General features: G+C 37.5%; 1 protein-coding gene across 6 annotated transcripts in view; it reads left to right on the forward strand.

Annotated features, from left to right (window-relative positions):
- Positions 1 to 17,764: 17,764 nt before the first annotated feature.
- Positions 17,765 to 22,787, forward strand: part of USP18 (ubiquitin specific peptidase 18) — a 38,129-nt gene continuing 33,106 nt past the window's right edge. For 4 of the 6 annotated variants that reach the window (XM_072654173.1, XM_072654175.1, XM_072654177.1 and 1 more), the window contains exon 1: positions 17,765 to 19,530. The gene's annotated coding sequence lies outside the window, so the exon portion shown is untranslated. Of the gene's footprint in view, positions 19,531 to 19,559; positions 19,706 to 22,787 lie in introns of those variants that run through there. The other 2 variants (XM_072654176.1, XM_072654174.1) reach the window with 2 other exon arrangements.

Below are 22,787 nucleotides of genomic sequence, written 5' to 3' on the forward strand. Positions count from 1 at the left end.
TTGGGTATGCTGCCCAGAAAACATGGGGGTCACTATCTGAAGGCCTGGGTTCAGTGCTCCAATTAAGTCCAATGTACACTTGGGGGCAGGGTCCAATCAATAGTTTTATTTTGCGGTTCAGATTTGTATCAACAGCTCAAGGAAGTAGGAACTGGGATATGTGTTTATTTATTTATTTGTTTTTAGGGGAAAGCAGCAAGGCATGGGGATGGGGACAGAGAAGAGATTATGAGATCCTGTGATTAAATAAACAGAATTAAAGGAGTACATGAGTCCTCCCATATTTTTGGGAAATTAGAATAATTGATCATTTTCCTTAATGTGAAAGCATCTGGGTTCAAATCCTGATTTTCCTGTTTACTGTGTAACCTTGAGCAAGGCATTTAACCTTTCTTGTTTTCAGGGTCTGCATCTGGGAAATAACACATTGGACTTGATTTCCTTTCACCTCTAAATCCAACAACCCCATTATTTCTCCTTATGAAGTACCCTTTCTTGGTCATAGGCACCAGATCTGACACTTTCTATAGCTGACCAAGTCTGTGACTGGTGAGGATAGCCTAAGCCTTTTATTCAGGAGGGTAAATGCAAGTTTCCTCCCTATATAGGATAATTAGCTTCACTCTATGTCCCTGCATCTGGCCTGTACCCCTGACACTAGTCAGCTGTCCTGGCAAACTCCCTGACAAACTGGTTGCTAGCGCTGGGGAAAAACAAACGAAGACAAACCTCAGAGCAGCTCAATGTGGAACTGTGAAGTCAATAACATTATCCTCTTATGATATGGAACCATGAGGTGAGTAGCATTATCCTTTTATAGAAAGGACATTTTATATTTACAATTCAAAAGGTTTATCCTCCCGATAAGAAAGGGAGGAAAATTCGGCTTATTCTGATCTTCTGACACTCGAATAGACCTCTTAAGGCATCTGGAAGAATTAATCCAACATGCTGTTGTTGTGTTCGTCCTTAGTTTTTGAAGAGGACCATGACATCAGAGAAATGATGACATGACTTGCACTCAACTTTGCTTTTCAATCCAACACGAGCTATTTGTTACAGGATCTCATTTGGTCCCTGGCTCACCCCTGTGTAGCTCCCACATCATGTGTCTATCTCACAAGCTATGAAAGCCTACAGTCATTGCCTCCCTCTGTAGTTTTCTGCCTGTCCCATCCTTAAATCATGGTCTCACGATTCTGTCTTTGGGATGCTATGTTCCCAGTTTACCCTCCAGCTTACTGGAGTTAAGGACTTAGGGCTTCCTCTGCCCCCTTCATACCTAGTCCACCCTGGATCTCAGGTGAGTATCAGCTACCATTTTCCTCTGTAGAGGCAAGGGGAGGGAGAGACTTGGCCATCAACAGACCATCTACATGCTGAACAGCATCGTAAACATCGCTGAGTCTTGGATATAGCTTCACACTTGTTCTGACCCAATCTAATACAACAAACATTTAATTATGAGCCTCCTGTGCACAAGAAAGGCATGTTGAGGCAAGAAGGTGGTGCAATGAGTACAGAGTCAGGAATACCCGAATTCAAATCCAGCTTCAGATAGTTAGTAGCTGTATGACCTCAAGAAAGTCCCTTAACTTCTGTTTAATTTCCTCAATTGTAAAATGAGGATAATAATACCTACCTCACTGTGAGATAGGTCAGGATCAAACTATATAAATGCTTGTTCTCTCCCTCCTTTCTCCCCTTCCCTATTGTTAGGTGCTGAGACAAAATGTAGATAAAATGAAAAGCAGTCCTTGACTTCAAGAAGATTACATTTTATTGAGAAAATATAGTATATAAACAGATAAGTGGTGTTGTTCAATTATTTTCAGTCAAGTCTGACTCTTTGTGTCCTCTTTTGGAGTTTTCTTGGCAGAACTACTGGAGTGGTTTGCCATTTCCTTCTTCGGTTCATTTTATAGATGACAAAACTGAGGCAAACAGGATGAAGTGACTTGCCCAGAGTCACACAGCTAGTAAGTGTCTGAGGTCAAATATGAGCTCAGGAAGAGGAATGTTCCTGATGCTAGGCCTGGCACTCTGTGCACTATGGCGCCACCTAGCTGCTCTAAAAACAAAGAAATAGATCAATGAGTATTGGAGCAAAAGTGAGTGACCCAAGCAGGCCTTTGGTTCCATTGGTTGAATGTGGATTCATTGAAAGTGCTCACCACCACTTGTCCTCCTGGCTCTTTTCTTCCCACACTCTTATATCTTCATTTAGTCAGGTTTGAGGAATTACCTTCTGATCCTACTTACCTTTTGGGGGAAACAGTAGTTTGTTTCCTTTGAGCTCCCTTCTCTCTACTTCTTGCTTTTCAGGATTCTTTAGGCTTACACACTACTTGAAAGAGCATTGCATTTGGATTCACGAGACTTGTGCACTAATCCTGACTCTGACCTATCTATGTGATCTTAAGCAACTCATTTAACTTAAATTAGTTCTGGTTTCCTTACCTCCAAAATGATATCTGCAGCATGGCTAATTATATTCTGGCTGATTACTGAGGGTAAATTCATTGGTAGAGGTTTGTGAGCAACAGACATACTCACATACATGCTACCCAAAGATTTGCATATCCACCTGGGATGTCTAAAAGTATATACAGATACCTCAAAGGAAGCAGACATATAATTCTAGTGCAGTAACTTTCTCCCTCAGAGGAAAACAACCCATTCTCTTGCTCAAAATATAGGTGCATTTAGGGACATGATCTTCAGGTTCAAAACACTTTCCTTGCTGCTGTTTCTTATAGGGGGAGGGTAATCTAAATTTATATCTGCAAGCATAAACTCTTTCCCTTCAAATGCTTGTTTCACAAAAGACCATCACAAGTAGTCAATAGTGATTAAACCCATTTATCCAAGCAGATAGCTGAAAGGGATCATAATTCTACAAATTATAATACATCAGAAAAAAATACAAGAGTGTATGAGTCATTTAGATAGGAGTGAGCTGAGATCTTGACCAAGAGACAGATCCCAATGTCACCCACAGAAAAATTCCTCAAAGCCTCTAGACAGGCAAGCTGGAAATCAGGAACATATTGAGAAGCTGTAATCTGCAAGAGAATCTTTCTTTTTCTTCTCCCTGGAGTTAGTCCTGAAGAGTTTGGAAATGAATGTCTCACCTTCCTCTTCCTGAGACCCAGCACTATAGCTATTGCCCTGGAGCTGATATATTCCTGATAGGTTGTATTTCGTTACATCTGTGTCCCCAGGCTGATCATCCTTCAGTTATACTACTATTTTCAGTCTTGCTCTTCATACAGTAATGCATGAATCTATGCTTCAATGCCACAATTTCTGCAAAGGAGTCAATTGACTTCTTAGACCAAAACTTCTCCTCCCTGGCCACCACTCCTGTGTATGAGTTATCTTTCATGTTCATAATCATGATGATGATAGTAAGAATTAGCATTTACAAAATGCCTTATAAACATCTCATTTGATCCTCACAATAACCCTGTGAGATAAGTGCTATTATTATCCCCATTTTATAGATGTAGAAATTGAGGCAGAGAGAGGTTAAGTGACTTGCCCAAGGTTACACAGCTAGTAAGTCTCTAAGGCCACATTTGAACTCAGACCTTCCTGACTCCAGGTTCGGTGCTCTGGAATGTAAACTTCTAGACCTAATTGACTGTTTTTCGATTTGAATTTGTATTCCCAGTACCTGATACATACTAAGCACTTAATAAATGACTTCTCTTTCTTTCTCTTTCTTTCTTTCTTTCTTTCTTTCTTTCTTTCTTTCTTTCTTTCTTTCTTTCTTTCTTTCTTTCTTTCTTTCTTCCTTCCTTCCTTCCTTCCTTCCTTCCTTCCTTCCTTCCTTCCTTCCTTTCTTTCTCTCTCTCTCTTTCTTTCTCTCTCTCTGTCTCTCTCTGTCTCTGTCTCTCTCTCTCTGTCTCTCTGTCTCTCTGTCTCTCTCTCTCTCTCTCTCTCTCTCTCTCTCTCTTTGTTTCATTCATTCACCAAAATGCGGAAAGATTGTGAGAGATACTAAAGGATAATAGGAAATGGGGAAACAAATGAAACCATGTCGTTGATAAATTTCCTTTAGTGCTCTTACCAAATACACTTCCTGCAGCACACACCAGGAAAAAGAAACTTAATGTTTTCTCTCTTCCCCCACCCCCACCCTTAACGTGTTCCCAGTTTAGACTACATCTCTCTCTCAAAAGAGTATTCAGTAGAACAATCCATTGGAAACAATCCAGTCCCCATCACTATTAAAAGCAAACATTTTTGGCATAATGGGAAAGAAGAATAGAAGAATTAGAAATAATGCATATTGAAAAAACAATAAAAATGGGATGGAGGAATTAAACAAGGGGAGTCATTCAACCACAGCTTACAGAGCTTTATGTTTTCATGAGTAAGTAAACTTCATAAAGAAATAAAAATAATTTAGGTCACCAGCAATCTTTTTTTTTCAGAGTGATAGATTACACTTTTCTGAGGAAAAGCAGTGTAGTATAGTAGAAAGGACACTGAGTATCTGCTATTGAAGCTTATTTTGAGCAAACATGGTTTAAAGTGTTAATATTAACCAACTTAATTTACAGATTTAACATAATGCCAATCAATATACCAATAGATTATTTCATGAAATAATATATTATAAAATCATAAAAATTAATGTGGAAAATTATGGGTAAGAATAACAAGAAAATGAAAATGAAAGCTGGGAGTGGAAATATGACCCAAATTTGAATCCTGACTCTGGTCTTTACGATCTGTGTGACCTCAGACAAGTTATTTAATCTTTCTGTGCATCATCTATAAAATGAAGGGGTTATACCACATAACCTCTTTGCTTTGCTACTTAAAGGCATTCCTTTTCACAGAATTCTTAATAACTGTTATTCACATTAGACTATTTTCCCTCCCTCACTCAAAACAAAGTCAACTGCAAATCATGTCATTATTTCTCTGGTATTATGGTCTTCTTCGAGAACTAAGGATGAATACAAACTGTGAGTAGACCCAGCTGCCTTGAAGGGGAACCCGATAACACATCTCGTCCTCTCCTGTCTGTCTCTCCCTTCCATTCCTTCTCCTCTCTAAAGGAAGGTAAATATGGATGGCCAGAGGATGCCCAGTTAACTTGGGGTTTACTGGCTAGATTTCTTCCCTTCCCTTCCCTTCCCTTCCCTTCCCTTCCCTTCCCTTCCCTTCCCTTCCCTTCCCTTCCCCTCCCCTTCCCTTCCCTTCCCTTTCCCCAAACCTTAAACCTACTGCACTCTCTGAAGCCCATATATTGGACAACAATAGGTCCCTGCCCAAGCTCTACTTAAGGGCTGTTTTCTGGACCCCCTGACTTAAGAGTGATTATCAATAGTGACTATTGCTCTTTCCCTCCCAGTTTGGTTTAGTTATTTTTCTTTTGCTCATTTCTTTTGCTCGTTAAAGCCATCCCCTGACTGCTTCTTTTTTCCCAAACAATGTAATTTATTGGCAAGGCACAGCAATTGCAAAACAAATCAGTTCCAAGGCCTCTCACCAGGCACAAAGACCTTGAAGAGAGAAGTACAAGAATTTTTAGAGTAAAGCATAGTTACTATTTTTAGATTTTCTATTTTTAGATGTAGGGACTTTCTGGTGCTTTGGGATGTTGCTTGGTTGTATCCACTTGCATCCTGCAATATTATAATAGCTGATTTCCTCGAAAAGACATGATTTATAGAAAAACTAAACAGCCCAGGGATACAAAACCTAACTTCTGCATCTGTATAAAATATCAGCAATGATGCAAAATAGAATAGATTTGATTCTCTCAGTTCTCCCTGCTCCGATCCATGAAAGGCATGGACTCCCAAGGATCACTATCTATAAGCAAGTTCTATGAGGTTTTTAACATGGGTATGATCCGTATGAATGATTGGCACAATCAGAGCACACTAACATGAGCCTCTCTGGTACTGTCTCAGAACAGGCTTTAACGTAGTAGCTAATGTAGAGTCTAAAAAGAATTTTAAGGCAGAAGGGCGCATTTACTAAGACTGGCTAACAGGCCATTTTCCAGCAGCCAGGTAAACCAAGAAGACAGATTCCACCAGGGGTCACCTGGGGAAGGTAGCTGTGTCTGTGCTGTAACTCTTTGGATTTCATGAAACTTTGTTACCGTTTCCCCTGATTGATCAATGTGGTAACAACAAGGTGAATTAATCATAGGCAGCCTCCTTGGGAGACACGGAGGGGCTCTAGAGCCATGACATTTTTTAAGACTGTCTGGACTAAAGAATTCACTTCAGTTTGGAGGGAGGAAATGGATTCACTTGTGCCCTGGGCCAATCTCTCAGTCTCAAAGGAAAGATTTCTAACTTGTTGTTCCAGCCTAGTGACTCCCACATATAGAATTAGGGACATAGGAACTTTATTCCATTTCCATGTTGTTTTATGGGATTTGGGATTGAAACTACATCCCTGTTTGTGAGGGTTTCTTCTCTTTTTTGATGCCTATGCCACTGTGCACCCAGGTTTCTGGTACACCTTTTCCCTACTTAGTCCAATGCTAAGTATGATTAAAGGCTAAAATTGGTGGGACCAAACAGGCAATTCAAATTCAAGTTCAAGTATCAGAGAAGAGAAGAGAAGGCAGAGAAGAGCAAGTCTTAGCATTACAAATTAAACACTGGCCCAGGGTCACCAGAACTCATCAGACTTTGGAAGGGGAAAGGGTTTTGCCAAGCTCTGTCATGTTTTATAACATTGACCCTGGATTTTATCCAATTTAACCAAGCTAGACCTGCTGTAGGTAAGGTTGATTATAGAAACTAATGTAACATAGAGTCATTATAGACAATAGCTTTGGCACAGATATATAGATTCCCTTTAAAAATACTAGAGAAAGGAAGAATATTAATACAATTATCTATGTTACCTAAATCTAGAGTAGCACTAAGACCTTTCTCCTTTTCTCACACAGAAATAGAAACTCAGGAGAAGAATAACAGCTTTTAAAGAGATGACCCAACCTTAATAATACTGTGACACCCACTGAATTTAAGAGTGATTTGATTTCTTCTTGAAGGAGATAAAGGAAATAGCTTTTGAATTTTTCAGCATCTCTTTGTCAGGGGTATTCAGATTAGGGGTAGCTAAAAGCTATCATTTAAAGCCCCATTTAAAGGTAGAGGGTCATAATCTGAGTGATAAAGATTTTCTGGCTGGGGAAGGATTTCCTTTCAAGTAATGGGAAAGACTTCCCATGGATCAGGGTCTCTTTGATGGATATGACGACAAACTCAACATCCATGAAGTTCAATTGCTTTGAGATGGTACAAAATGTGTCCACCTTCCCATGCAGAATGCTAACAGCATTAAGTTGGGGGTTTTTTGTTGTTTTTTTTTTTTTGGTTGGATTTTTGTTGTTTTTCAATCCCCTTGATAGAAGTAAACAGGAGAAGAAAGGGAGACAAATGGGCTAAAGGAGAACAAACAAATCAAAGCATCAGGAAACAGTATGGGGAGCCGGTTTCACATGGAAACAATGTATCCAAGAGTCCTTTCCTCTGACCTTAATTAACACTGAAGTTGATAACAATACTTGGAACAGACCCTCCCAAGTAGGTTGAGTTCTACCAGATTGCTGGAAATTCTTCATACAGACATTATTTCCAGGGTAGAAGTCATGTAGTGAAAAGTCTGAAAGTCCCTTCTGCCCGGCAACTCCGACGTCGTGGAGTTCTTGCAGTCTAGTTTGTACTTCTTGTAGATTTGTGGTTGCTGCTGTTCAGTCATTGCAGTCATGTCCAATTCTTTATGACCTCATTTGGGGTTTTCTTGGCAAAGATACTGGAATGGCTTTCCATTTCCTTCTCCAGTTCATTTTACAGATGAGGAAACTGAGGCAAACAGGCTTAAGTGACTTGCTCAGGATTACACAGCTAGTAAGTGTCTGAGGTCGCATTTGAACTCAGGTCTTCCTGACTCCATGTTTGGTGCTCTATTCACTGTGCCACCTAGCAGCAAAAATATCTTCTTCCAATAAAGATGTGTGTACTGGAGGAGAAGTTCTTGCTTCGATGGGGGGAGGGGGAGGAGCCTGCCTGGTAATCGAAATTCTGGGGGAGGAGTGGTTTGCTTTCTTCAGTCACCCTGACCCCAAATTCACTGGCTGTGAGTTTTGCAGCTGCATCAACAATGTTATTGCATCAGTTTCACTGGTGTAGGCAGGACAATGGACAATGGCTAGGACATTGGGAAACCTTGGTTCAGAAGATATGAGACTGAGGGGGAGTATGATTTCTGAGACAGTCTTCTTTAGAGAACTCCTCATTACTATGGGTTTGGGTTGTGGGACATGACCCAAGTTCCCACAGTTCTCCTGAAATATAGTGCCTACAGATTTTGCCCTAACAATAACAACGTAACTTGGAGAAGATGTAGCTAATTTGTTGCTGCATATGGGGAAAGAGAGAGAGAAAGAGAGAGAGACAGAGAGAGAGAGAGAGAGAGAGAGAGAGAGAGAGAGAGAGAGGAAGAAGAAGAAGAAGAAAAAGAAGAAAAAGGAGGAGGAGGAGGAGGAGGAGAAGAAGAAGAAGAAAAAACTCCCCTGACTACTCCTTAAACAGGTCTATTCACTGAATGGGCGTTACATCACCCTAAGTGAGTACCTGAATGGGCCTTAGACTAAAGGGGCCAAGGTCTCCCATTGCATCCTGGGCCATCTCCAGTCATCCTGATGAATATCTGGTCACTGGATCCAGATGGCTCAGGAGGAGAAAGTGAGGCTGATGACCTTACACAGCCTTCCCTCACTCAAAACAAAGTCAAGTGCAAGTCATGTCATCATTTCTCTGATGTCATGGTCTTCTTTGGGAATGAAGGACAAACACAACAAAAGAATAATAACAACAAGTTTCCCAAGTACATTTCTTCAAAGTAATTTTTTTAATGGTAAATTTTTGCCACTTTACCATTTACAATTTACTATCATGGTAAATGATAAAATTTGTAAATGGTGGGTTTCTCCACCATAAAGCATCAGGTTTCATTATTAATGAACTTTTAAATGTACTACACAGAGCAAGCCAAGTGGATTCAATTTAAGTCAGTTTGATAAATATTTGTGAAGTTCCTGCTAAGATAAAAATGACAAAGTTTTTGCTCTTAAATCTAATGGAAGAGTGATATAGCATGGACACAATGAAGTGTGATACAAGATAGGTTATGGCAGACACAAATGCCACAAGAAATTTCACAAGGAAAAGGTCCCTCTTACCATTGTGGTGGTGGTGGAGTGCTAGGGAAAGCTTCAAGAAGGAGGTTGTATTTCATTTGGGTAATGAAGAAAAAGTCTTCCACAGGTGTAGGTGAATGAAGTTCATATTAAGCATGGGGCATGAGGGATGGCATGAGCAACAGCATGGAGATAGGAAAGGACAGGATGAGAAGAAATGGAGTTCAATTTGCTCAAAATTTGCAAGACTATCTGAAGGAAGTAGTATGTGCTGATCTCCCATTATAAGAGAGAAGAATCATGTTTTGAAGAGCTTTAAAAGGTAAAAAAATTTATATTTTGTCTTGTGGGTTTTAGATGGCAGCTGCAGTTTAGGAACTGCACTTGAAGAGAATCACTTTGAAAGACTGACTGGAGAGGGGAGAAACTTGTGGCAGACCAATGAGCAGGCTACTTTAGTAGTCCAGATGTGAAGTGACAAGAGCTCACCCCAGTTTGGTGGCAGCATCAGAAGAGAGAAGAGGGAGTATTCAAAAGATGTTGAAAATATAGAAATGACAGGACTTGGCAACAGCCTGGATATGGCAGGGGGTGGGGGAGAATGATAAAGTATGAGGAGCCAAACATAACACCCAGTTTGGGAGTCTGGATGATGGTGGTTTACTCAACAGTAAAAGGGAAGTTAAGAAGAGGCGAGGAGTTAGAGGAAAGATAATCAATTCAGTTTGGGGTATGTTGAGTTTAAGATGTCCAAGGATATTCAGTTTCAGATATTCAAGAGGGCTAGATAAATGTATCTGAGAGCCATGTGCATACAGATGATAATTTAATGTACGGGAATTAAAGAGATAGTCAAGTGAAATAGTATAGAGGAAGAGAAGAGGGATTAGGTCAGAGCATTGAGGGACATCCAAACTTTGTGAGCATGACCTAGATGAAGGTCCAACAAAGGATACAGAAGGAGCTGTTGTGAAGATTTTCATGGAAGTCTAGAGGAAAGAGGGTATCAAGAAAAAGAGGGTCATTGACAATGTCAAAGGCTGCAGAGAATTCAAAGTTTAAGGATTGAGAAAAGGCAATTAAGATTTTATAATTAAGAGATCATTGGTAACTTTGGAGACAGCAGTTTTAGCTGAGTGATGAGATCAGAAGTAGAACCTGGACCCAGACTTCCTTAACTTTAAGGCCAGCTCTCTATATACTATGCTGTTCTGGCTTTACTTCTAATTGCTTCTAATTCTAATCTCTGCAACTAATCAGAATAATTATAATCCTTCTCTTATGTGTTATTGAGTCTAACTCTTTACTACCCCATTTGGGGTTTTCTTGGCAAAGATACTGGAGTGGTTTGCCATTTCCTTTTCTAACACATTTTACGGATGAGGAAACTGAGGCAAAGAGGGTTAAGTGACTTGCCCAGGGTAACATAGCTAGTAACTATCTGAAGCTGAATTTAAACTCAGGAAAATGACTTTTTGTGACTCTAGCTCCGGCACTCTATCCATTGTTTTAACTAGCTGCCCTGAGGACCCTTCAAACGTATAGAAACAATTACATTTCCCACTTAATTTTCTCTTTTCAGTATAAACATCACTAATGTTCTCAATTACTTTTTAATATGATAAGTTTTCTAGACCTCTTATCATCTTCAACGTATCCTCTAGTTCATCAACTTAATGCTTAAAATGAATTGCCTAGAATGGAACTCTGCCCAATGCAGAATATAATGAGAGTATATTTTATGCATAATAAAACATGTAGAAATATCTAGGCCCACAAGTTCTAGGATGTACATTACATGAGCCCTCCCTTACGTGGTCAAAGAAGCACGAATACAGATGTCTCAGGATATTCAGCCTGCTTCTTATTCAACTGGTCAGAGTCTCAGCTCATTCAGGAGATAGAAACTGGAACTCTGGGGTCCTATATTAATTTAAACTTAGTCTGGTTGGTGGTTTGGAGAATCCAGTGTGAACTGGAACTCCTGAGGACTGACAAGTTGTGTAGTTGCTAGAAAGTATGTCTGATTTTGGCTACAGCGAACCAGAGTTCCTACATTTGCACCGTTTGCCAGGTCTTCCAAGTTCATAAAACCTATTCTTGTTGGTCCCCTTCTTCTTCCTAAAGCTGAGTGAGGGCTTTCTAGTGAATCAATAATGACGGTTTTAGGTTCTTCAATCTTAAGAAAAGAAAAGGTCCCAAGTTTCTGCTTTCTGCTTTATAATGTTATAGCAAAAATATAGAATAAGTGGCTTGTAATGTATGCCTCTGGTTAGAGATTCTCTAACAATGGGCCAAGGATTGAAGTTCCCAGCCCAGACTAGGAAGAAAACTTACTAGTTAATTTTGACACATACCTTTAACAAATGGGCACAAGGAAATTTGCTTCTGGTTCAAATATAGATATTTATGATAAATAAACCTACAACAACAACAACCAAACAAAGCAACATAATACAGGCACCAGTGTCATCCAACTGATTGGGGGTGGGGGAGAGGAGAGGGGAAAAAGTGGAAAGGATGGGAGATAAGAACAATTTGATTCCTTTGCATCCCCCACAACACATATTCTTTGACTAAAGTTTCAACCACATAGATGAGTTATAAGGATAACAAGTAGTCTTTATACATTTCAAACATCTTGCCTCCCATAAGTGAAAACTAAATCTCAGTGGTTGTAGTTGGTCCAGTTGCAGTTAGCCAAGAAAGCTGGAGAAGGATCGACCAACTAACTGCCTTGGATTTGAGAACTCAGTACTTCCCTGCTCCTTTCTGAATCTAGTTCCTTTTCCCCAGGGTCCAATCCAAATCCAGTCCTACTACTTCCATTACTCAAAAATTCCCTTGTGTTCTGTGGTGGAAAATGGGTGTGAAATGGGTTGTGGGCAATGGTGGATAAAAACTATACTTCCCACAATGCTTTGTCACAGTTCTCATTTCCTCTTGAGATGCACTACCCTGCCTACCTGTTAGGGTTAGGTGTGTGTTCCATTTCTTCTTGTGGTTTGAAAATTCACAAATAGTAATCTAATCCTAAAGAATGAGTGAGTTAAAGAACAAATCATAGGAAAAATTAATAATTTCATTAAAGAGAATGACAATAATGAGAAACTATAACAAAATTTATGGGGTGCATCCAAAGCAGTACTTAGGGGAAATTTTATATCTCTAAAAGCTTATAACAACAAAATAGAGAAAGAGCTGATCAATGAATTGGGCATGCAACTAAAAAAACATCAGCTAGAAAAAGAACAAATTAAAACCCCCCACTTATATACTAAATTGGAAATCCTGAAAATCAAAGGAGTCATTAATAAAATTGAGTGTAAGAAAACTATTGAATTAATAAATAAAACTAGGAGCTGATTTTATGAAAAAAATCAATTAAATAGATAAACCACTTGTCAATTTGATTAAAGAAAAAGAAAGGAGAAAACCAAATTACTGGTATCAAAAATGAAAAGAATGAATTCACCACCAATGAACATGACATTAAATCAATTATTAGGAGCTATTATGACAAAAAAATCTAACAACTTAAATGAAATAGAGGAATATTTGCTAAAATATAAATTACTCAGATTAACAGAAGGAATAGAATACATAAATAACTCAATTAAGATAGGAAAAAGAAATAGAATAAACCATCAGTGAGCTCCCTAAGAAACAAATCCTCAGGACCAAATAGATTCACAAGTGAATCTCACCAAACATTTAAAGATAATTAATTCTAATACTATAAAAACTATCTGGAAAAATAGGCAAAGAAGGAGTCCTATCAAATTCCTTTTATGACAGAAGTATGATACTTATACCTAAACCAGGAAGAGCAAAAACAGAGAAAGAAAACAATAGACCAATCTCCTTAATGAATATCAAAGCAAAAATTTTAAATAAAATACTAGCAATGAGATTACAGCAATATATCACAAAGATTATACACTATGAGCAGGGAGGATTTGTACCAGTAATACAGGGATGGTTCAATATTAAGAAAACTATCAGCATAATTAGCCATATCAATAGCAAAACCAACAGAAATCATGATTATCTCAATCAATGCAGAAAAAGCTTTTGACAAAATACAACACTCATTCTTATTAAATACACTGGAAAGCACAGGAATAAATGGAGTTTCCTTAAAATGTAACATCTATCTAAGACCATCATCAAGCATTGTCTGTAATGAGGATAAGCTAGAAGCCTTCCCAACAAGAACAAAGGTGAAACAACATTATCACTATTACTATTCAATATTGTACTAGAAATCCTAACTATGGAAATAAAAGAAGAAAAAGAAATTGAACGAATTAGAACAGGCAAGGAGGAAACAAAATGATCAGTCTTTGCAGATCATATGATGGTATACTTGGAGAATCCTGGAGAGTCAACTAAAAAAACTAGCTGAGATAATCAACAACTTTAGAAAAGTCACAGGACATAAAATAAACCCACATAAATCATCAGCATTTCTATATATCAACAAAATCCAGCAGCAAGATATAGAAAGAGAAGTTCCATTTAAAATAACTGTAAAGAATATAAAACACTTGAGAGTCTACCAAGACAAACCTATGAACACAATTACAAAACACTTTTCACAAAAATGAATCAGATCTAAACAATTGGAAAAAATATTCATTGCTCATGGGTAGGTTAAGCTATATACATGTAACTACATATAGTTATAAGAAGATAACAATTCTACCTAAATTAATTCAATACCATATTAAATTAACAAAAATTATTTTATAGGACTAGAAAAAAATAACAATTCATCTGGAGGAACAAAGGGCTAAGAATATCAAGAGAATTAATGGAAAAAAACATGGAGGAAGTTGGCTTAGCCATACTGTATCTCAAACTGTAATATAAAGTGGTAATCATCAAAACAATCTGCTACTGGCTAAGAAATAGAGTGGTAGATCAGTAGAATAGATGAGGGACACAATACATAGTAGTAAATGACTGTGGTAATCTAGTGTTTGATAAACCCCAAAATCCAAAAAAGAGCCCAGTATTTGACAAAAACTTCTGGGAAAACTGTAAAGCAATTTGGCAGAAAGTAGGTATAGACCAACATCTCATACTGTATACCAAAATAAGGTCAAAACAGGCACATGATTTAGACATAAAGGGTAATACCTTAGGCAAATTAAGGGAGCATAGAATAGTGTACCTGTCATATTTATGGATAAAGAAAGAATTTATGGCCAAACCAGAGATAGAAAGCATAATGGGATATTGATAATTTTGATTATATTAAATTAAAAACATTTTGCACAAACAAAAGCAATGTAACCAAGATTAGAAGGAAAACAGAAAACGAGGTGGGAAGAATTTTACCCCAAGTTTCTCTGACAAAGCCCCCATTTATCAAATAAATAGAGAACAGTCAAAGAATACAAAAAAATACAAGTTATTCTCCAATTGATAAATGGTCAAAGAACATGAACAGGCAGCTTTCAGATGAAGAAATCAAAGCCATCTGTAGTCACAAAAAAAAATGCTCTAATTCATGATTGATTAGTTAAATGAAAATTAAAACATCTCTGACATATGACATCACATCAATCCAAGTGGCAAATATGAAAGAAAAAAATAAATGTTGGAGAAAATTGGGACACTGTTGATAGAATTGTGAACTGATTCAACCATTCTGGAGAGCAATTTAGATCTATGCTCAAAAGGTTATAAAAGTGTGTGTATCCTTTGACTTAGCAATACCACTACTGAGCCTGTATCCCAAAGAGACAAAAAAAAGAGAAGGAAAAGGACCTACATGTACAAAAATATTTATAATATTTTTTCTTGTATTGGCAAAGAAGTAAAAACTGAGGGGATGCCAGCAACTGGGAAATGTAGAATACAATTATGCTATAAGGAATGATGAGCAGGATGCTTTCAGAAAAACCTGGAAAGAGTTACATGAACTGATGCAAAGTGAAGTGAGCAGAAACAGAAGAACACTGTATACAGTAACAAAAATATTGTATGATGATCAACTGTGAACAACAGCTATTCTCAGTAATTCTAAAGATGCAAGACAGTACCAAAAGACTCATGACATAAATACCAGTTCCAGAGAAACAATTGGTGGAATCTGAGGACTGATCAAAGTATACATTTTAAACTTTCTTTTTCTTTTTTTGGAGGGGAAGGGAGTTGTATTGCCCAGGCAATATTCACAGCACCGAGGATGACTATGAATATGCCAGTGTAGTTCAGAATCACAGACTCGCCATTTAGAAGGCAGAAGAAAAACATTTATTCAGACTCCAGAAAGTCAAATCCCCAAACCAGAAAGCCAATTCCATCATAGAAGCCAAGAAGTCAATACAAATAATCTTCCCATTTCAATTGCCATTACAGGGGTGTCTGTGTTTTCTTTCACAACATGACTAATATGGAAATATGTTTTGCATGGCTGCACATATTTAACCCGTATCAAATTGCTTGCTTTGCATGGGAACAGGAAGGAGGGTGAGAGAAATTTTGGAACTCAAAATTTAAAAACAAATGTTAAAAATTATTTTTACATGTATTTTTACATGTAAAAAACCAAGAGATTTAAAAAAGAAAAATCGCAAATAAGGTGTGCTAGACATGCTATCTAGAATCAAACAAGGTAGCATCAAATATGCATCAATACAGAACAGAACAAGGATGTTTAACTCCATGTCTCAGTCAATCCCCTTATAATGCAAATTATATTCAGCAAACATAAAGTAATAATACATACAATAGATAGGCCACTTCACAGCTGCTTTAGTCACTATAGGCCTAGTTGACATGTAGAATATATTACAAATCATTAGCATATCTATAAACAAAAGCATAATAGAACAAAAACCTATTCAAACATGAAATGATTAGCACACGTATCAATAAACACGCAATTAAATTCAAGACATGCAATGCGTGGGTAAATATTAGTGTTTATCCTCTATCTGGCCATGTGGATTACCTTTGTCTCAGTTTCCTTTGGAACATCTTAAATTATTCTGTTCCCTGACCATAATCCTCATCAGAACTAATGTATTGTCTACTTAAACCTGAAATTCTGAAGGGCTTAGGCTGACTGATAGTGTTATTATGTTCTAAGGAGTGGTTCTGTATCCCAGGAGAATTTACTGTGGAATAATTAGTCAGAATAGGTATTACCATTCTATTTACTCTCCTCTGATCACATATAGGTAAATACAAAAATAAGTGTATTTAAAAAGTTGTCTATAGCGTATTTTGGGCTTTAATTTGCTGATAATATGATGTGTCTATGCCCATCTTTTGAATTTCCCCTTGTGTCTTTTCTACCATTTTTTTGTATATTTCTCTTTAAAATCAATGTTGTTAAAACTATAGTCATATGAAAAAATGCTCTGAATCACTACTGATTAGAGAAATGCAAGTTAAAACAATTCTGAGTTACCACCTCATACTCATTGAATTGACTAAAATGACAAAAAAGGAAAATGTTAAATGTTTGAGGGGATGTGGGAAAACTGGGACAACAACACAATGTTGGTGGAGTTGTGGAAAATCACTCTGGAGAGCAATTTGGGCTATAAAACTGTAAGCATAAAAGATGTATAAAATGTGTAAAATATACCCTTTGACCAAAGGGCTATAAAACTGTAAACATAAAACATGCATAAAATGTGTAAAATATGTCCTTTGACCCAGTAATATCACTGCTAGGTCTGTATTTTAAAGAGATCATAAAAAAAGAGAAAAGGACCCACATGTATAAAAATAGTTATAGCAGCTCTTTTTGTGGTGTCAAAGAATTGGAAATTGAAGGGATGTTCATCAATTGGGGAATTGTTGAACAAGTTGTGGTATATGAATGTAATGGAATACTGTAAGAAATAAGAAATGGTGAGTAGGTAGATTTCAGAAAAACCTGGAAAGACTTACATGAACTGATGCTGAAAGCAGGGAGCAGAACCAGGAGAACATTGTGCACAGTAACAGTAACGTTGTGCGATGAACAACTTTGATCAACTTAGTTCTTCTCAACAATGCAATGATCTAAGTCTTAGATTCTAAGACAATTCTAAAAGACTCATGATGGAAAATGCTATCCACACCCAGAAAAAGAACTATGGAATCTGAATGCAGATAGAAGCATACTATTTTCTTTCTTTCTTCTCTTACAGTTTTTCCCTTTTGCTCTGATTCTTCTTTCACAATATGACTAATGTGGAAATATGTTTAACATGACATTATATCAGACTGCATGCTGTCTTGAAGAGGAGGTAGGGGACAGGGAAAATTTAGAACTCAAAATCTTATAAAAGTGAATGTTGAAAATTGAAAATAAATAAAAAGGAAAGGAGGGGGAGAAGCCTGGAAAGATTTGTATGAACTGATGCAAAGTGAAGTGAGAGGAACCAGGAGAACATTGTACATAGTAACAACAATATTGTACCCTGATCAACTGTGAATGACAGCTAGTCTAGCAATACAATGATTCCAGACAATCTCAAAGGACTCCTGATGAAAAATGCTATCTGCCTCCAAAGAACTGATGTTTTCTGAACACACAGACTGAAGCATGCTATTTTTCATTTTCTTTTTTTTTGTTTTATTTTGTTCTGTTCAAGTCTTCCAGTACAAAATGACTAATATGGAAATATTTAACATGATTGCCCATGTATAACCTATTGTCAAATTGCTTACTGTATCAGGGAAGAGGAAAGAGAGGGAGAGATGAAGTGATAGAATTTGGATTTCAGGACTTTAAAAAAATGTTAAAAAACTATTTTGACATGTAATTGGGGAAAAATAAAATATTAAAAAAAGAAGGATGGTAGGGATGAGATGTATCTCATCCTGTTCCCACATGGTTTTAATTTCTTCTTCTAGGTCTCTATATTTTTAAAACTTTTCATTCCATGTAGTTGGGAGATTATTGGCATCTATTAAAATGTTCTTAAATTTTTGTGGTTCAAAAAATAATCAATGTTGCTGACAGGTCATCTAACCCAACAGAGTCTGATTGGTATAAAATAATGTTAGAAATGGAAGAGACCTCAGATGAAGATAAGTCCAAGCTCCTTTACAAATGAGATCTCAGAGTCTCAGACAAGCGAAGTGACCTCTCAGGTTACACATTTAATCATTTAGAACCCACCTCTTCTAACTCCCTGCCCAGATAGTGTTCTTTCCATGTCAACTATGCCTCCCTTTTTCTCCTTTTTCAGATGGCATGTAGTTGGTTGTATTATCAGTTTTTGAGAACATTCTATCTCTTTTGAGTCCTGGACCAACTCCTATTTTATTATTCTTATTAATGGGAATCTATAATATTTTTTCTTTTAAAAATATTAGACTAGTAGACATATATTCTTTCTTTTTCACCTGGGGAACTATCTTGCCTAACAAACAATAAAACAGTGGAAAAGTAGTTCATTTAAAAGAGCCAACACAACTGTGTCCCATGTTACGTGCAACACTGCACACTCAACGTCTGTAAAGGAAGTTAGAATGCAAATTTTCTCAATTCCTCTCTGAGTTAAACTTGGTCATTATAATTACACTCTGCTCAGTTTGGCTTTATTGTTTCATTTAAATTGTGTATACTGTTTTCCATCCTAGCATATCAGTTCATTGATGTCTTCCCATGCTTCTGAGTTTCTTTTGTTTTTCTGAGTTTTTTCCTTTTTAAAGGTGGAATAATATTCCATTACATTCTGGTACCCCCACTTGTTTAGTTATTACCCAATCCACCGGCTTCTAACCTGTTTTGTGTGTGTATGTGTGACCACAGAGAGGGTTACTATAAGTATTCTAGAATAAATGGACCATCATTTATTTTCTCGGAACTTAAATGTATATGTTATAGGCCCACATACACACCTGTGTAAAAATATTTATGTACACAATATACATCAGACTGTGAAATCCAAGTCCTGACCTAAGTAAAGAGTGCATCTCACATCTCTTCTATCCCAATCCCATCCTGTCAGCTCCAGTGTACCTGGATCTGCTCTAGGCTTCGAGGTAGAGGTGTGGTACGTTCCTCAGTGACTGGTGCAGGCAAACAGCTATTTACCTCTCTTCCTTCTCCGCAAGAAGAAAGTTTCCTTTCCCGCTGGACTTGGAAACCTGAGAAACAGCGCCGCTGCGGCTTGTTGAGTTTCACTTTCCATTCTGTGGGAAATCAAAACTCAACTCAGCTCACAGTTGCCCTCTGTGGAAAAGCTGCAGAATGTATGCAAGGAAGGCACAGACAAAAGCAGGTCGCTTTCCGGATAGATGCTCACAGAACCTCCTCCGCTGCTTGAGAAGTAGACCCTGTCTCGCGGATGTGCCTTGTTCGCGTTTTACTGTCTGCAGTAAGTGGACTCCCCTCATTCTTCCCTGTACTTGGTTTGTCTCTTGCAGTGGTCCAGGGCTAAGTTGAAGAATTCTTTCCCAAAAGTCTACGGAGTAAATTTGACATATCCGAAGCCACTGCAGGGTTTTTCAGCGCCTGAAACCATTTGGATGGGTAAAAGTTTATTTGTTAAGGTGATTTACAAAGAATTAATTTTTGTATGCATTATCTTGATATTTTAGATCTAAGAATTTTTTAAAAAAATATTTCTGCCTGGGGAATAATGAAATTAAAAATCCTTACACAAAAATAGTGACTCAGTTCTGAGGATACTAAAAATATGGGCTATTTAGGAAATTGACTAAATAAATAAAGACTATTTTCCCCCCTCAAAATTAAATAGACTAAATTTTTTGAGGTCTTGTACTGTCATTTACCTCTTTCTGAATCCCCAGCACTTAGCAAGTACCTGGTACATAGTAGACGCTTAATACATGTATATGGATTAACTGATGGAAAGGGGGATGTTTAGCCGATTAAATAAATGTATTTGCATTCTGCTATGTATGACAAAGCTTAAAAATTATATTTGCCTTTTCTTATAAAATAGATATAAAAAAACTCTAGCACTGGTTTCAGGAATATCTGACTTCAACTTCTGCCTCTGCCGCAGAGAATTGAGGCAGATCTGTTTAGGCAACCGCTTAATTTGCCAGATAGTTCTGCGACCCCTGGCTTTTATTAACTGCATTTTCTGGATAAGTTGGGTAACTTTTTACAACTTTAACAAATTGGTTGGAGTCTTTTAAGAAACCAAAAAAAAAAAAAAAAAAAAAAAGCTTTGCCTCATATTTTTTTAAACAGTATCTGAGCTGAATTTTCTTTTTTCCTTAGGAAAGGAATTAGATATTTCCACTTACTAATTTCCTCAAAATAACTGGATCGTGACATATGCAAACACATTTACTATTTAACTTGCTTATAATAATAACAAACAGGAAAATAATGTTTATGAAAATATGAAAATTAACTGCAAAATAAATCCAGTAGTGCCAGCAATTTTATCTTCTTTAATCAGGTTGCTATTAAGTCATTTGGCTATAGGAAGTAATTCAATAAATGACCAGAAACAATATGATTGTAATGGTGTTAAAATGGACTCTAGGATTTATTAAGAGTATTATGCTGAAATGCTCAGATCCTGATTAACTGATCATATAATAGTCATCCATAAACAGTTTTTGACTTCTGGCATCCATATTGTTGCCATATGAGGAGGTCAGCACAGAGTATGCAGCGTATAATGAAAATGGTTCACCATTCTGTACTGCTTTAAAGTTTACAAAGCACTTTCCTCACAACACTATGAGGTAAGAAATGCAAATATTTTTATTCTCATTTTATAGATGAGGAAGGTGAGGTTCAGAGAGGTGACTGCTTTTCCACAATCTCACAGACAGCAAATGTTAGAGCCAAGATTTTCATATTTCATATTTGGATGTTTTTCATTACACAATATAGTACCATATATATGAATAATTTCATAGAATGGTCTGGAAACATAACTCTTGGGCATGAAAAGCTTCAGGTTCAGGGCTGTACCATCAAAACTATTTTTAAAAAGTTTTTCCATAACCCTTTCTATGTTAGAAAGCAGGATGCATAACACTTTTACAGAAGGAATGAAGTAGATGCCTTCTTCCCTCCTAAGGCTGTCAAGATGCAGTGATAAGTTCCTGAAATTTTGTCTTGTGGGAAAGCCATGTGCAGTCTTTTATGATTTCATGAATAAATTCTAGGGGGTTTCCTGAGGCACATGGGAATCATACATCTATTAAATGTCAGAGGTGAGATTTGAACTCATGTCATTTTGACTCCAAGCTCAGCACCGTCTGCTGCTCCCATTGCCTTTCCTAGAGTGCAGATATAAGTTTCTAAATAGGAAAAGATACTTACTTGCTAGTCAGGTTTAGCTATTCTTGAAAAAATTATAGTATTTCATTTGGAGGAAGTAGAGCTAGCATCCCTTGATTTTTTTTTAGGACTTTAGTTGAAGTGGAAGGCTGGAAATTAAACTAGATTTTAACCTAAAAGACGTAGGTTTGAATCTAGGTCCTGTCACCTCCTGTGTGACCTCTCTGACTAAATTATAATGGGGTAATTAGGGGAACCTATATCCTGATCCCTTTTAGTGGGTTACATGATTCTTGTTGGTCCACAGGACTCGGGTTTGGGGGGCACCATGCCAAAGAAAATTGGTATCTGATCCAGGAAGCCTCCTACTTAATAGATGTTAAAAAGTCAGAGATTGTCTGTCTGTCTCTTACAACCTCTAAACCCCACAGTGATTTCTCTCCCCTTTCCCCACCCAGTGGCAGCTATTACAGCTATGTGCACATGGTAGTAAATACAAGTGTTTTTATACACTATACCTGTACCAATGAGCCTGGGACAATCCCTAGATGCATCTTCTGCTTTGTTTTTCTCCTTGAACACAGGTGGTCAAAAGCAATGCTGAGATGGATACTTTTACTCTTGGAGTCTACCTCATATGTTGGAAATCTTTGAGTGCTGGCAGGCAGCAGGAGGTACACTCTGTAGCTATATCCTTTTCAGAGGGGATGACACCATTGCCAGGAGAATGAGGCATGCTCTGGCTAACCAGAAGACCTGGATTTTGAGTTACTGCTCAGATAGTGCAGATTGAGGTGGAAGTAATATCTGTTTAGCAAAACTCCAAGTATCCTGAGAGTCTTCCTACTCCTGAGAAAACACATTAGGATTGAAGGGTTATTGCTTTATGTTTTCAGTATTTGGCAGTGATTACTTATGAGTCTTTTGTTATCAGCATTCTTATGTAGAGGAGGAAATGAATAACTTCCTATACTTGAGAATTGCTACTTTGTGCACTGAATAACTTTTTTTTAGAAGGGACTTGGTTAACAGCTAAACCCAAGTTTCATGAAATTCTTTCTGGGACTTTAGGATGGGGGTAAAGGAGGCATAGAATGCAAAAAAAAAAAAAAAAAGCTTGACTCCTCCACTTGGGCTCAGGCTCACCCAAGATAGAACCTGGTCCATAGAAGTCCAGAGCAAGAGCCCCTTGTAGGAGGGAGGTGCCCTTTAGACTTCAGGTGATTTCCCCTCCACCCCTGTCAGAAGTCCAAGGGAGAGCTTTGAGAATATAAAACTCCATGTTCAACTGAGCAGCCCTTCTGCATAGATGTCAATCATCTTTGATATAGTCCCTAGTGGCAGAGACCATGGGAACCAATC

The sequence above is a fragment of the Notamacropus eugenii genome, chromosome 3 (genome assembly GCF_028372415.1).
Source record: "Notamacropus eugenii isolate mMacEug1 chromosome 3, mMacEug1.pri_v2, whole genome shotgun sequence".
In the NCBI taxonomy this organism is placed as follows: Eukaryota; Metazoa; Chordata; class Mammalia; order Diprotodontia; family Macropodidae; genus Notamacropus; species Notamacropus eugenii.